Genomic DNA, 12,820 nt, shown 5'->3' with positions numbered 1-12,820 from the left:
TGACTCCTTTGTGCTTAAGCTATATGAACTTACATTCTTCAAAACTATAGTTGGTGGAGTGTATTTATGAGAGGTAAGCTATCCTAGAAGCATTTGTTTCCTTCTCCTACTTGGTTTGATGATGGTATTGGTCTTGATTAGGCACTCTTCAGGCAGCTTCACTTCACTCAAACTCTAGTTAATTAAAATTATCAGAAAGAACCCTACTAATGAGTAAGAGAGCCAACCTACTTACCCTCTTTTCTTTGGCATGGGCACAGATTGCCTTAAGGCCAGTGTAACAGAATGTTGTGAAATCTACGAGGAACAGAAGTTAAAAAAAAAACTTCTATTTAAGGTAATTGGCAGATGAACCAGAGGCAAGAGGAGCAGAATGGTCTGAGCTCACCAAATAACTGCAGTGAACCCCAGAGTCACATTGGCTGTTGAAAGCATTGCCTCCCACCATGGTTGAGGAGAACAGAGCTATGACTGTACATCCAGCTCAGCAATTCACAGAAACCTGTCCCAACAGGAATACATTGTACCAGCCTTAATAGTTTTATATCATGACTAATACAAAGTATTGCTAATAACGCTCGGTCATCCTTTTATTTAGATTGCTCTTGTTTGAAGGGATGGTAATGAAGGAGGGTGCTAACCTAGCCTTACAGATTGATGAAGGCTGCAGGCAGGCAATGGTTATGTTCCAGGACTAACAGAGACCTTGGAGTTAATTTTAACTAGTGTCAGGAAGATATAATAATGTTATTGGAATTTGTTATGAAATAATAGTATCTGGCAATATGTGTGTGTGCATGTCTGTGTGAGACTTAATTGAGTTAAAGGCAGCTGATCTGAAGGCTTTGATGTGTTGGAAAAGATAAAGCTAGGTTTGAAATGTTAAGTAGGTAAACATAGGTGTCAAGGGAACATTTGCATTTTTAAATAAACCAGTCTAGATTGTTTTCAAAAGAGGGAGTGAAATGTGTCACCAAGCCAGGTGAAGTTCAGAAACAGTGTGTTTATTTTTCCCAAAGATTGCTGGTAAAATTCGTGCTATGAGAATATTTTATGATCAGGGAAGTAAAGTCCAAAGACATAGTGGAACAATGGGAATTTACATTAAAAGGGGAAAATATGTATAAAGAAGCAAAGGCTGTGTGTCAGGGGAGGCAAGTGTAAGGGTGTAAAAGCTCTGGATCTGTCAAGCCCTTGCCTAGGCAGAGCTGACAGGTTCCACAAGCTCAGGAAACTCGGCCAACCAGAGTTTAAAGCTGAATGATGATGAAGCTCGCAGTGTGTTGGAGATGAGTTTGGATGGGAAAAATCATTCTTAAGACTTTAACTCCCTGCCTAAACCAAAGTGTGAAAAGCCTTCAGCATCTATGCCTCAAGCTGCTGTCTACAATGAACTGAAGTTAAGAAAATTCACTTTGAGTTGGATTGTTCAGGGTATCATGTTTCTTTGAATAGACGTTTTAAAATCTATGTGCCTTAATGGAGGTGTAACTGGGAGTCAGATTAATTAGGGGATTTAGAAGTTATTGTAGTCATAATTTGTAGACATATGTATGTGCTTAAAATCATTTCTCTTATCAATAAATGTTTAATCTAGTTTTGTAAAAACCTATAAGGCTCAATGGTCTTATTACTACTGAATTCAAAGCCCACATCTTGAAGCTTACAAATTGCAAAATTAGTTGTGGTAGCTGTTTCAAGTTTCCCTCTGGAATTTGAACAACTCAGCATTTACCATCGGCTGTGTCATAACACTGAAAAAAAAAAAGGCAACTTTGGTTTGGGCAGAGGGTTAAAGTCTTAAGAATGAATTTTCCCATCCAAACCCACCTCCAACACACTGCGAGTCTCATCATCGTTCAGCTTTAACTCTAGTTGGCCGAGTTTCCTGAGCCTTGGGGAATCTGTCAGCTCTGTCTTGATAGATCTAGAGCTTTTATGCCCACTCCTGGATCCAGTCTGGCTGCCTGTGTTCAGGCACTACACCCCACTGCCTTAACGCACTGCCTCCTAAACTTCCCAGCGAGTTCTCTGATCACCACCCCTCCCCACAGGACCTCTGTTTCCAACCACCATCATTCATCCACCCGCAGGCCTATAATTCCACAACCCCTCCTCCTGGGCCTCTGATTCGTCATTCCTATACCTGGTCGTCAACCTCTTCTCCATCAGCCTGACAACCTGTATTCCCAGCACCCGCCAACAGTCCTCCGTACCCTTCCATAGTACCCCAGCCTTCACAAAATCCCCCCCCCCCCCCAAACCTCAGATTTTATCCCCACCTTGACCTTGCACCCCACCACCAACAAAGCATCTCACCCCACAGGACCCTAAGATTGGCAGTCCACCCAATCGACTCCCCTCCCCAACCCCTTCAATGGAATCACCCTCCCGAGGATGGTGCTCCCCCCCCCCCTCCTCCCAGCATGGACTTATGCGTGATTTTCATTGACCAGCTTGCCACCCAACTGGAAGCGGAACCTATTAATCAGACTTCACTTCCCAGCAGGGATCTGGTTGAGGGTGTCACACACACACACTGTGGAATTAAAACCTCTTTGCTGTGAACGGTGATGACAGAGGTCTTTAAGATTGTGCAATGGTTTGACAAGGTAAACCAAAACCAGGGGCGATTAATATGAGATTGTCACTAATAAATCCAATAAGGAATTCAGGAGAAACCGCTTTACCCAGGGAATGTTTAGAATATGGAGCCCAAGATCACAAGGAAGGTAAAGTGAGTGGTATCGATATATTTAAGGGGAAGTGTGCATAAGCACATGAGGGAGAAAGGAACAGAAGGATATTTTGAGAAGTTTGGTCGATATAAGGTGGGAGGAAGCTTTTGTGGAGCAAGTTACTTGCTGCAGAATTCCCAGCCTCTCACCTGCTTGCGTAGCCACAGTGTTCATGTGGCAGGTCCAGTTCACTTTCTGGTCAATGATAACCCCCCAGGATGTTGATAGTGAGGGATTCAGTGATGGTAATGCCATTGAATGTCAAGGGGCAATGGTTAGATTCTCTCTGGGTGGAGATGGTCATTGCCTGGCACTTGTGGGGTGTGAATGTTACTTGTCACTTGTCAGTCGAAGCCTGAGTATTGTCCAGGTCTTGCTGCATATAGACACAGACTGCTTCAATATCCAAGGAGTCGCGAATGGTGCTGAGCATTGTTCAATTATCAGTGAAAATCCCCACTTCTGACCTTATAATGGGGGGGGAGGTCACTGTTGAAGCAGCTGAAGATGGTTGGGCAGAGGACACTACCCTGATGGACTCCTGCAGTGATGTCCTGGGACTGAGGTGAGCATTTCACCTAGCGCCATTCTGCTGCCTTCTCCCTGTAACCCTGAAGATTGTTTCTTTTCAAATAATCATCTAATTCCCCCTTGAATGCCTCGATTGAATCTGCTGGATCAAAATCCTGGAATTCCTTCCCTGTCTGCTAAAGGGGCTCCTACAGTGCTGATGGATAGGCAGTTCCAGAATTTTGTCCTGGCAATGATGAAGAAATGGGCAACGGATGTCCAAGTTGGGATGGCGTGTGACTCAGCGAGGAACGTGGAGGTGATGGTGTTCCCATTCACCTGCTGCCCTTGCCCTTAAGGTGACAAAGGTCAAAGTCACTCAATGCATTTTTTTTGAAAAATATACTTTATTCATAAAATATCTGGAAGAACATTACAAAACATTTCAAAATCACTTCCACCAATGTCAATATTAAGAAAGAAGATCAGGCGATCAAACAGGTCAGTCCCACTAGTGACTCCAATGTCGTTTCCTCTATCACTGCACTTTAATGTGATTAGTTATTTGTGTTGTGTTTTGGAATGCAGCCGAGCGACTACAAAAAGTCACTTTTGTGTACCTTTTGCAGCTTTGAGAACAAAACTGTGGGTATAAGTATTGCTGGTCGCCATTTGACAGAATTAGGTTGAAACTAAAACCAATTGCACAGGAAGTTTGCAACAATTGTCCAATGGATGCAGAGCTTAAAGGGTGAACGGGAACTTTTTGATGGCGAGAACGGTGGCTTTCTGTTGTTGATCAGGGAAAGTTATTGTAGCAGTTCAACTTCTGAACATTACCCAGCTTCCTGCTCATAAGCAGCTGTTCCTGAAGTAGGCTATTTTCTTCAGAGATTACAAAGCCACGCCTAGGTTGTTTCCCCCGGTGCCCTCACAGTTAGTTAGTGAACAAAAAGAGTAGTGTTTGGGTTGTGTTCTCTTGAGTGGTTTGAAAAGCCCGTACGACTGAGGCGCCGTCGGCATTTTGACTGAAGAGATTTTTAGGGGGGAGGGATTTCGAACATAACAAATTAAGCCACGACTTATTGGAGTGAAGCGGTCAGCCACATGCAGTGAAATATGTAATTCTGGTTTTCTGGTGGGGGGCAATACAGTACTGACTCCAGCATTGGCAGCTGACTGTTCTCTCTATTGCTGAGAAATTCGTGATTTTTAAATCGAGCACGTGAAACTCAACTTCCTGGGTAAGTCCGAGGGGGAAAGTTTGCTGTTTTAGCTCTTATGAAGCGTGCACGTCTGCTGCAATTACTGGCGAGGGTGCTGAGCGTTTACACGCTGAAACATGCAGTTACTTCAAAGCTCCAGACGTCTATGTTCGAGATAGATAAATGTGTTGAGCAGTACCCTTCACTTCCTGCCCAGCCCAGAAATTCAGGCTGTGGACGTTGCAATGGATGTTTTTAGTTTTGTTTTTCCAAGACACTTTCTCGTTTTTTTTTAAACACTAGTTAATATTGTTGGATCAATTGTGTATCATGCTTGCGTAACGTTCAGAGCGTGTACGAGTGCACTGGAATCGTTATCATTAGTTTACACGCTGGTCATTGGAGGAATGCCAGATCCTGCACAGTGTTGTGGTCACACCCCATGTTGAGTACGATATCTAGCTTTAGTCGCCACTTTACAAGGCTGGAGGCAGTGGGCAAGAAGAGCTAGAAGGTTGATTTTTTTGTGAGGAAGGGCTGGCTAAGAGGAGACCAGATAATCTAGTGATCACAGAAAAGGATCACCTGGAATATGATACTTCAATATAAACAGTAACAAGAAGGGAGAGAGAATACGTTCGAACAGGCAAAAAACTAATTTCGGATTTGATGTCAGAAAATTCTTTCCGGCTAAGAAAATGATCTCCACGTGAAATATATTTAACAGTTGGATGTTGTAATATTTGGGGGTGCTTTGTCGGTTTCTTGATAGATTAGCATGGGATGGGTTAAATAGTTTTCCTGCATCATGTCTATCATGTGGTTGAATAGTGATGCCCACTTCAGGATTAAGGTGTTTTTCTGATGGCCAATTCCTTATGACTAAGGAACGTGAGTTTACACTGTGTTGGAAGTGAGTTTTTAAGGTAGGGTTGCCAACCCTCCAGGGTTGGCCTGGAGTCTCCAAGAGATGAAGACCAATCTCCAGGGCACTGCCCTGTGCAATCCTGGAGAGAAATCATTGGCTCATTAAAAAAGATATCTATTTTAAAATTTTCTTTAAACATTTCTCTTTATCAGACATAAAAATATTGAAAATGGGTGGGGTGTTTGGCTGATAATTAGGCATCATCCAATTGGGTAATGAGTCTTTTGCTTTCCAATTGGCTTAGGAAGGCGGTACGTCACAAGGATGGATGTGTTGGCCGACTAATGGCTGGAACATGGGGGCAAGTCAGGTGATGGAACCTCCAGGAATACATTTGATCGCAGTTGGCAACCCTATTTCAAGGCGGCATAAAAGTTAGACTTTCTTGCAATACCCTGAAAGTTAATTTTTTGGTTCAACTCCTTTGATGCAGTCTGTGTTTGTGTCTGCTCCAGTGACTGGCAGGAGGCAAGACTATGGAACGATTAAACGTTTAAGATTGTGTTTGGTAAACACCAGATACAAATGGAATTGTAGAAAGCAAGATTTTTCTCAGGGGGTGGTGGGAGAGGACTTAACTAAGTTAAGGCGTATCGGTACCATCGTATTACAACTAAATACAGTTCACATTCCTTAACTTATGTTAATCAGATAAGACTATTTTATACTGGCAAAATCTCAAGAACAATGCAAACTATTATCCAGAAATATCATATGCTTCATGTAAACTTACTGTTTTGGAAGTGGTTACGATGCCTATTGCTGCATAAATAAAACTGCTTCAACAGACAGGGATACTCATCAACCGGAGGTCAGTCTCATGATATTAGAATGATAGAGTGGCTACAGAAAATAGGTCATTTGGCCCATTGCGTCTGTGCTGGCTCTCTGCCAGAGCAACTCAGCTCGTCCCACTGCACTGACCTTTCCCGTAGCCCTGTAAATTTTTTTCTCTTTGGGTATTTATCCAATTCTCTTTAGAAAGCTGCGATTGAAACTACCTCCTTGACTACTCTCGGGCATTGCAGATTCTAACCACTTGTTGCACAAAAAAGTTTTTCCCTCATGTTGCTGCTGCTCCTTTTGCCGATCACCTTAAACTGGTGTCCCCGATTTGTGAACCTTCTGCCAATGAAAACAGTTTCTATCTCTTGTGTCTAGACCTTTCATCATTTTGAATACCTCTATCACATCTGCTTTCAACCTTCTTAAAAGAACAATCCCTGCTTCTCCAATCTACCATGTAAATTAAGTCCCTCAATCCTGGAAGTATTCTCATAAATCTTTTATGCACCCCCTCTAAATCCTTCACTTCCTTGATTTTGTACCCCAGTTGTAAAGCCCAGGAGCCCGTAAGCCTTTTTAACCACTTTTTCAACCTGTCCTTCCACCTTCCATGATTTGTGCACATGTACCCCCAGCTTTCTCTGCTCCTGCACCACCTCCAACATTGCACCCATTATTTTATATTACCTCTCCTTGTTCTTCCTTTCAAACTGTTATCACTTCACACTCCTCTGCATTAAATTTCATCTGCCATATGTCTGTCCATTCCACCTGCCTATCTGTGTCCACTTGAAGCTTAAAATAATAAAAAACAAAAACAGAATTACCTGGAAAAACTCAGCAGGTCTGGCAGCATCGGTGGAGAAGAAGAGTTGATGTTTCGAGTCCTCATGACCCTTCAACAGAACTAGAACCACTTGAAGCTTCCCCTTTTCACACACAGTTCACAATACTTCTAAGTTCTGTGTCAATCATCTAATCATTTTGAAATTGTGTCCTGTACGCCCTTGCTCGCTCCGTCTCGCTCACTCTCTCTTTCTACCTTGTCAAGATAGTCCTTAAAAAATGGCAATTTTGTCCTTGAGCTGCTATACTTTGCCTGATGTGGGTACAGCCTACAGTTCTGTTAAGTAAGATGTGCCAGGATTTTTGATCCAGCTACAATTAAGAAGTGGTGATATATTTCCATGTCAAGAAGGTATGTGTCTTGGAGGGGAACTTGCCAGTAGTGATTTTCCCATGTGTCTGCTGTCTTTGTTCTTCTAAGTGGTGAGAGGTGGCAGGTTTGTTAGCTGCAGTGGAAGGAGCCTTAGCGAGTTGCAGCAGTGCATCTTGTAGATGGGATGCATTTCTGTCACTGGTGGTAGGGAGTGAGTGTTTATGCTGGCAGATGGGGTGTCAGTCAAATAGGCTGCTTTGTGCTAGATGGTGAATATTGTTGGAGCTGCACTCCAAAAAGCAAATGTTGAGTATTCCATCACACTCCTGACTTGTAGATGGTTAACAAATTGTACATTACAACAGTGGCTACTTTACAAGAAAGTACTCCACTGGTTGTAAGATGTCTTGGGATGTGCTCAAATCATGAAAGACACTATACGAATGCAAATTCTTTCTAATTGCTTTGCCTGAGCTCAAAGTACATTGATGTAAATAGTATTTCTCCTCCCCTTGTTTGCATATCTGAACAGCTTTGCTTAAACTATCAGTTTTAGTACTTGCTATAATGGTGCTTGGGGAGGTCTTGTGGCACAGTGGGTAGCATCCCTGTCTCTGACCCAGAAGCTCTGGGTTTGAGTCCCACCCCAGGACTTGATGGCCAAGGAAGTGTGTTCATAACGTGGACAAACAGCTCGAGTATCAACCCGCAAATCATTCCAATGCATACGTCAATGGCAGGCGGTTAATAGGAGAGATTCCTGGTCAGCCATGTGCAACTGCTGACCCCAGAGAACATTGAGGAGCTCGAGAGGGATTACAGAGGTTGGAGAACTGTGAAACCCCTCTGAGTCCCAGACTCACTGGTGGGAAGTGATCAAGGGAAACATCAAGAGGTTTTTCATCCTCAAAGGCGCCCAGAAAGCTAGAAAGGAACACAGGGAAATGTCCCAACTCCAGAAAAACATGCAAAATCTGCTCCAGCTGCAGTTGATGGGGGTCGATGTCAAGGAGGAACTCCAAGAGGTGAAGAGCCAGCAAGCCTCGCTCTTTGCCTCAGAGGCCTCCAAGATCATCTTCCGTTCCAGAGTCCGCTCTGTGGAGCAGGATGAGACATGCTCATGTTTCTTCTTCCAAAAGGTACACAGAGCTCTCTCTCTGATTAGCAGCCTGAAGGAAGAAGACGGCTCAGTAAAGTCATGTCAATCCGACATTTTGAGGATCAGCAAATCCTTTTATGCCGGATTGTATGACGTGAAGCCCACAGACAGCACAGCCTCCCAGTCCTTCCTGTCCTCTATCACGGAGGTCTTAGACGACAGTACACGGGAGAGCCTGGACAAACCGCTAACTCCTGACAAACTAAGGCCCTTGAGTCCTTCGAGAAGACTAAAACTCCCAGAAGCGATGGCTTGCCGTTGGAGTTCTATTTGACTCTGTGGGACTGGATCGGCTCAGACCTGCTAGAAGTGTATGAGAGTATGCTCCTGGCAGGCAACATGTCAGAATCCATGAGGAAAGGCATCATCATCCTCATCTACAAGCACAAGGGGGAAAGGGAGGAAATTAGAAATTGGCGACCCATTTCACTTTTGAATGTGGACTATAAGATTCTGTCCAAGGTCATCGCCAATTGGGTCAGATCCGCTCTGGAATTGGTGATCCACCCTGACCAGACCTGCACTGTGCCAGGCAGGAAGATCTCTGACAGCCTCATGCTGCTCAGGGATACGATTGCCTATGTGCAGGACAGGGGTGTGGACACCTGCCTCATCAGCCTGGATCAGGAGAAGGCCTTTGACAGAATATCGCACATCTACATGGTGGATATGCTCTCCAAAATGGGGTTTGGGGAGGGAATTCGCAATTGGATCCATCTGCTCTACACTAACATCAGTAGCGCAGTTTCAATCAATGGGTGGGAAACAGATAGCTTTCCTATTAAATCTGGGGTCAGGCAGGGCTGCCCTCTCTCCCCTGTCCTCTTTGTGTGTTGCATAGAGCCCATTGCTGAGTCCATCAGGAAGGATCCGGGCATAAGAGGAGTGACGATCCCAGGCAGTGGAAGCACTCAGGTCAAAGCCTCCCTGTACATGGACGATGTCGCCGTCTTCTGCTCGGATCCGCTGTCGGTGCGCAGACTGATCCACATCTGCGACCAGTTCGAACTGGCCTCAGGAGCCAAGGTAACTTGTGGGAAGAGCGAGGCCATGTTCTTTGGGAACTGGGCTGACCGATCCTTTGTCCCCTTCACTGTCAGGGCTGATGGCCTGAAGGTGCTGGGGATATGGTTCGGAGGGACCGGGACATGTGTTAGAGACTGGAAGGAGTGAGTGTCTATGGTGCAAAGAAAACTGGGCATGTGGGAGTGACGCTCCCTCTCTATTGCGGGTAAGAACCTGGTCATCAGGTGTGAGGCACTCTCGCTGTTGCTGTACGTGGTGCAGGTCTGGCCCATTCCAGACTCCTGCGCGATGGCGATCACCCGAGCCATCTTTCGCTTTACCTGGAGGTCGAAAATGGATCGTGTCCGCAGGGACACGATGTACAAGCCTCTAGATAAAGGGGGAAAAAACGTGCCCAACATCGCCCTCATACTGATGGCTACCTTTGTGTGCGGCTGCATCAAGCTGTGCATAGACCCTCGATACGCAAACACCAAGTGTCACTACGTGCTGAGGTTTTACCTGTCCCCAGTGTTGTGAAGGATGGGTCTGGCCACGCTGCCGCGGAATGCTCCAAGTAGCTGGACCGTGCCGTACCACCTGTCCCTGGTGGAAAAATTTATGCAGAGAGACGCCTTTGACCACAAGTCCATCAGGCAGTGGTTGGCATGTAATGTCTTAGAGGCCCTGAGGGAAAAGGAGAGGGTGGATCCTGTGGGATGGTTCCCCGAGCAGACTGTCAAAGTCATTTGGCAGAATGCCTCATTGCCAGAGCTTTCCAAGATGTAGCTTGGCTGGTGGTGAGAAAAGTCCTCCCCATCAGATCCTTCCAACACACCAGGAGTCTCACCCACTCTGAACGTTGCCCTCAAGGTGGCTGTGGTGGGGACGAGACCGTCGTTCACCTCCTTGTGGAATGTGCCTTTGCAAAGAAGGTCTGGAGAGAGATGCAGTGGTTTCTGTCGAGGTTCATCCCGAGCAGTTCTGTGACACAGGACTCTGCGCTCTACGGACTCTGTTCCCAGGGACACACACCGAGACAAACATCAACTGCAGCTGGATGATCATCAACTCGATGAAAGACACTCTTTGGTCTGCCCAAAACTTGTTAGTCTTCCAGCACAAAGAGTTGTCCCCGACCGAGTGTTGCAGACTGGCACATTCCAAGGTCCAGGACTATGTGCTGAGGGACGCACTAAAGCTTGGGGCAGCTGCCGCAAAGGCACAATGGGGAAAGGTCGCTGTCTAAGACCTTTCTGCCATAGGGCACCGAGGGGCTGGGAACTATTGAGAGCCCCTCGGGCTGTACAGCTCCAAATGAATGTCTGCATTGAATACTAATTGTATAATAAATGTATTGAAGCACCTCAGAGTGCAACATGATGTATGTTGATAACTCCAATCCCATTGTCTGATTGTCTGATTGTCTGTAATGACCATATTGAAATGATTGTAATATTCATTGACTGTTTTGATGCACCTTGTGATCCATGTGTAAAAGTTGAATCTGATTGAACTTTTGTGATGGGTGATTTTGAAATGTTTTAGAATGTTCTTCCAGATATTTTATGAATAAAATATATTTTTCAAAACAAAAAAAATCCTGGTCAGCCATGTGATAGAGAGAATGTTGAAGTCTCTACCATCACCATCCATAACTCCAGACTACATCGTGCATGTAAAAGTGTGTTGTTACCACAGCAACTCTGAATTCTTGGAGTGAAATGTAACCTTCCACCATGGTGCATTATTACAGGCTCCATCTATACACTTCCTCCTTGAACAGAAGCCCAGCCAGTCCCCACTCCCACCCTGCTCCACCTGGCTGCATTGTTCCCACACTGAACAACTTCTCCTTTAATTTAGTCCAAATAAAAAGTGTTGCCATGGGTACCCAAATGGGTCCTAGCTCTGCCAGTCTTTTGGGTGCCCTCCCTCACCTTTTTCCAGTGCATTGATGACAGTATCAGTGCAGTTTCCTGCTCTCTTCCCAAACTGGGAAATTTCATCAACTTTGCTGCCAATCTTCACATGGTCAACCTCAGACTCTCCTCCTCTCTGCCTCGACGTCACTGTCTCAATTTGAGAGGCTATCAACAAATATTCACTAAAAGCCTGCTGACTCCCACAGCTACTTCGACCACACTTCCCCATCACCTGCTTCCTGTAAACAGCACATTCCATTCTCTTTTTTTGTTGCAGCCGTTGTGATGATGCAACCTTCCATATCAGTGTTCCGATATGTGTTCCTCTTTCCTCAACCAAGGATTCTCCATGCACTGTGGTTAATGTAGACCTTGAGCGTCTGCATCTTATTTTCCCTACCACTGCTCCCACCTCTTGCCCTCCCTCTCGGAACCATGATAGGGTCCCCCTTGTCCTCGTCTTCCACCCCAGTAGCATCTATAATCAATGGATCAGCCTCTGCTATTTCTGCCACCTCCAGTGTGATTCCACAACCAAACACCTTCTTGCCTTGTCTTCTCCTCCTTTCAGAGTTCCAAAGGGGCCATTCCTGTAGTATAAGGGTCTGGCACATACATGGTCAATGTGGGACTCAGTACAGTACCACCCAGTGATGTAAGAAGGCACATGACCCAGACATCAATGTGGTGTTGAGCAGAGACGTGTGTACATCTAAGCATAGAGATGGCTCCTAGCTTGTACTCTTTACTGTACATATGAAAATTGTTCTAGTAGTTAATAAAGACTTACAGTTAACCTGCAGAAGATTCTGGAGACATACTGATACCTAATCAACACCCCAAAACAGTTCCCTCTGTAATACCCTGGTCTGCTCTTTAATCACCCCAGCACCGCGTCTCTCTTTCTCCACAGTACCCTTCCACATGAGCAATAAGCAGTGGAGAGACAGCACCCACCCTTTTACCTCATCTGCCGTCACTATTTAAGGCCTCAAATACGTCTTCCAGGTGAAACAGTAATTCTGTCAATTTATATGCATCCGCTGCTCACAATATGAGTTACTGCATTGTGGGGAGAACAAACCACTCAGACTGGGTCTCAGACTGGCTGACCGCTTTGCAGAACACCTCCATTCCGTCCACAAGCACGGCCCCGAGGTGACCTACCACGTTCATTCTCCAAAACAAAAACAGAATTACCTGGAAAAACTCAGCAGGTCTGGCAGCATCGGCGGAGAAGAAAAGAGTTGACGTTTCGAGTCCTCATGACCTTCTCCACCTTGCTCTCACACTGACCTCTCTGTCCTCTGCCTCCTGTGGCGCTCCAATGAAGCTCAACGTGGAGGAACAACACAGCATCGCAGCTTTCAATTAGGCACTTTACAGCCTTCCGCACTCCACGGCG

General features: G+C 45.4%; 1 protein-coding gene and 1 long non-coding RNA gene across 9 annotated transcripts in view; one reads left to right on the top strand and one right to left on the bottom strand.

Moving 5' to 3' along the window:
- The window catches only part of LOC121293958, a 69,794-nt gene extending 63,193 nt beyond the window's left edge, over window positions 1-6,601 (bottom strand). The window contains exons 1-2 of one of the 3 annotated variants that reach the window (XR_005946654.1): window positions 6,115-6,601; window positions 3,462-3,601 (exon numbers count right to left, since the gene is read on the bottom strand). This is a non-coding gene — a long non-coding RNA (uncharacterized LOC121293958). Of the gene's footprint in view, window positions 1-2,887; window positions 3,031-3,461; window positions 3,602-6,114 lie in introns of those variants that run through there. The other 2 variants (XR_005946656.1, XR_005946655.1) reach the window with 2 other exon arrangements.
- Window positions 4,153-12,820, top strand: part of LOC121293956 (alpha-N-acetylgalactosaminide alpha-2,6-sialyltransferase 2-like) — a 108,209-nt gene continuing 99,541 nt past the window's right edge. For 5 of the 6 annotated variants that reach the window (XR_005946649.1, XR_005946651.1, XR_005946653.1 and 2 more), the window contains exon 1: window positions 4,153-4,492. The gene's annotated coding sequence lies outside the window, so the exon portion shown is untranslated. The remainder of the gene's footprint in view (window positions 4,493-12,820) is intronic. The other variant, XM_041217444.1, reaches the window with a different exon arrangement.

This window comes from Carcharodon carcharias, chromosome 22 (assembly GCF_017639515.1).
Source record: "Carcharodon carcharias isolate sCarCar2 chromosome 22, sCarCar2.pri, whole genome shotgun sequence".
Lineage (NCBI taxonomy): Eukaryota > Metazoa > Chordata > Chondrichthyes > Lamniformes > Lamnidae > Carcharodon > Carcharodon carcharias.
The sequence above is the reverse complement of the archived record's forward strand: the minus strand, read 5'-3'. Positions and strand labels throughout refer to the sequence as shown.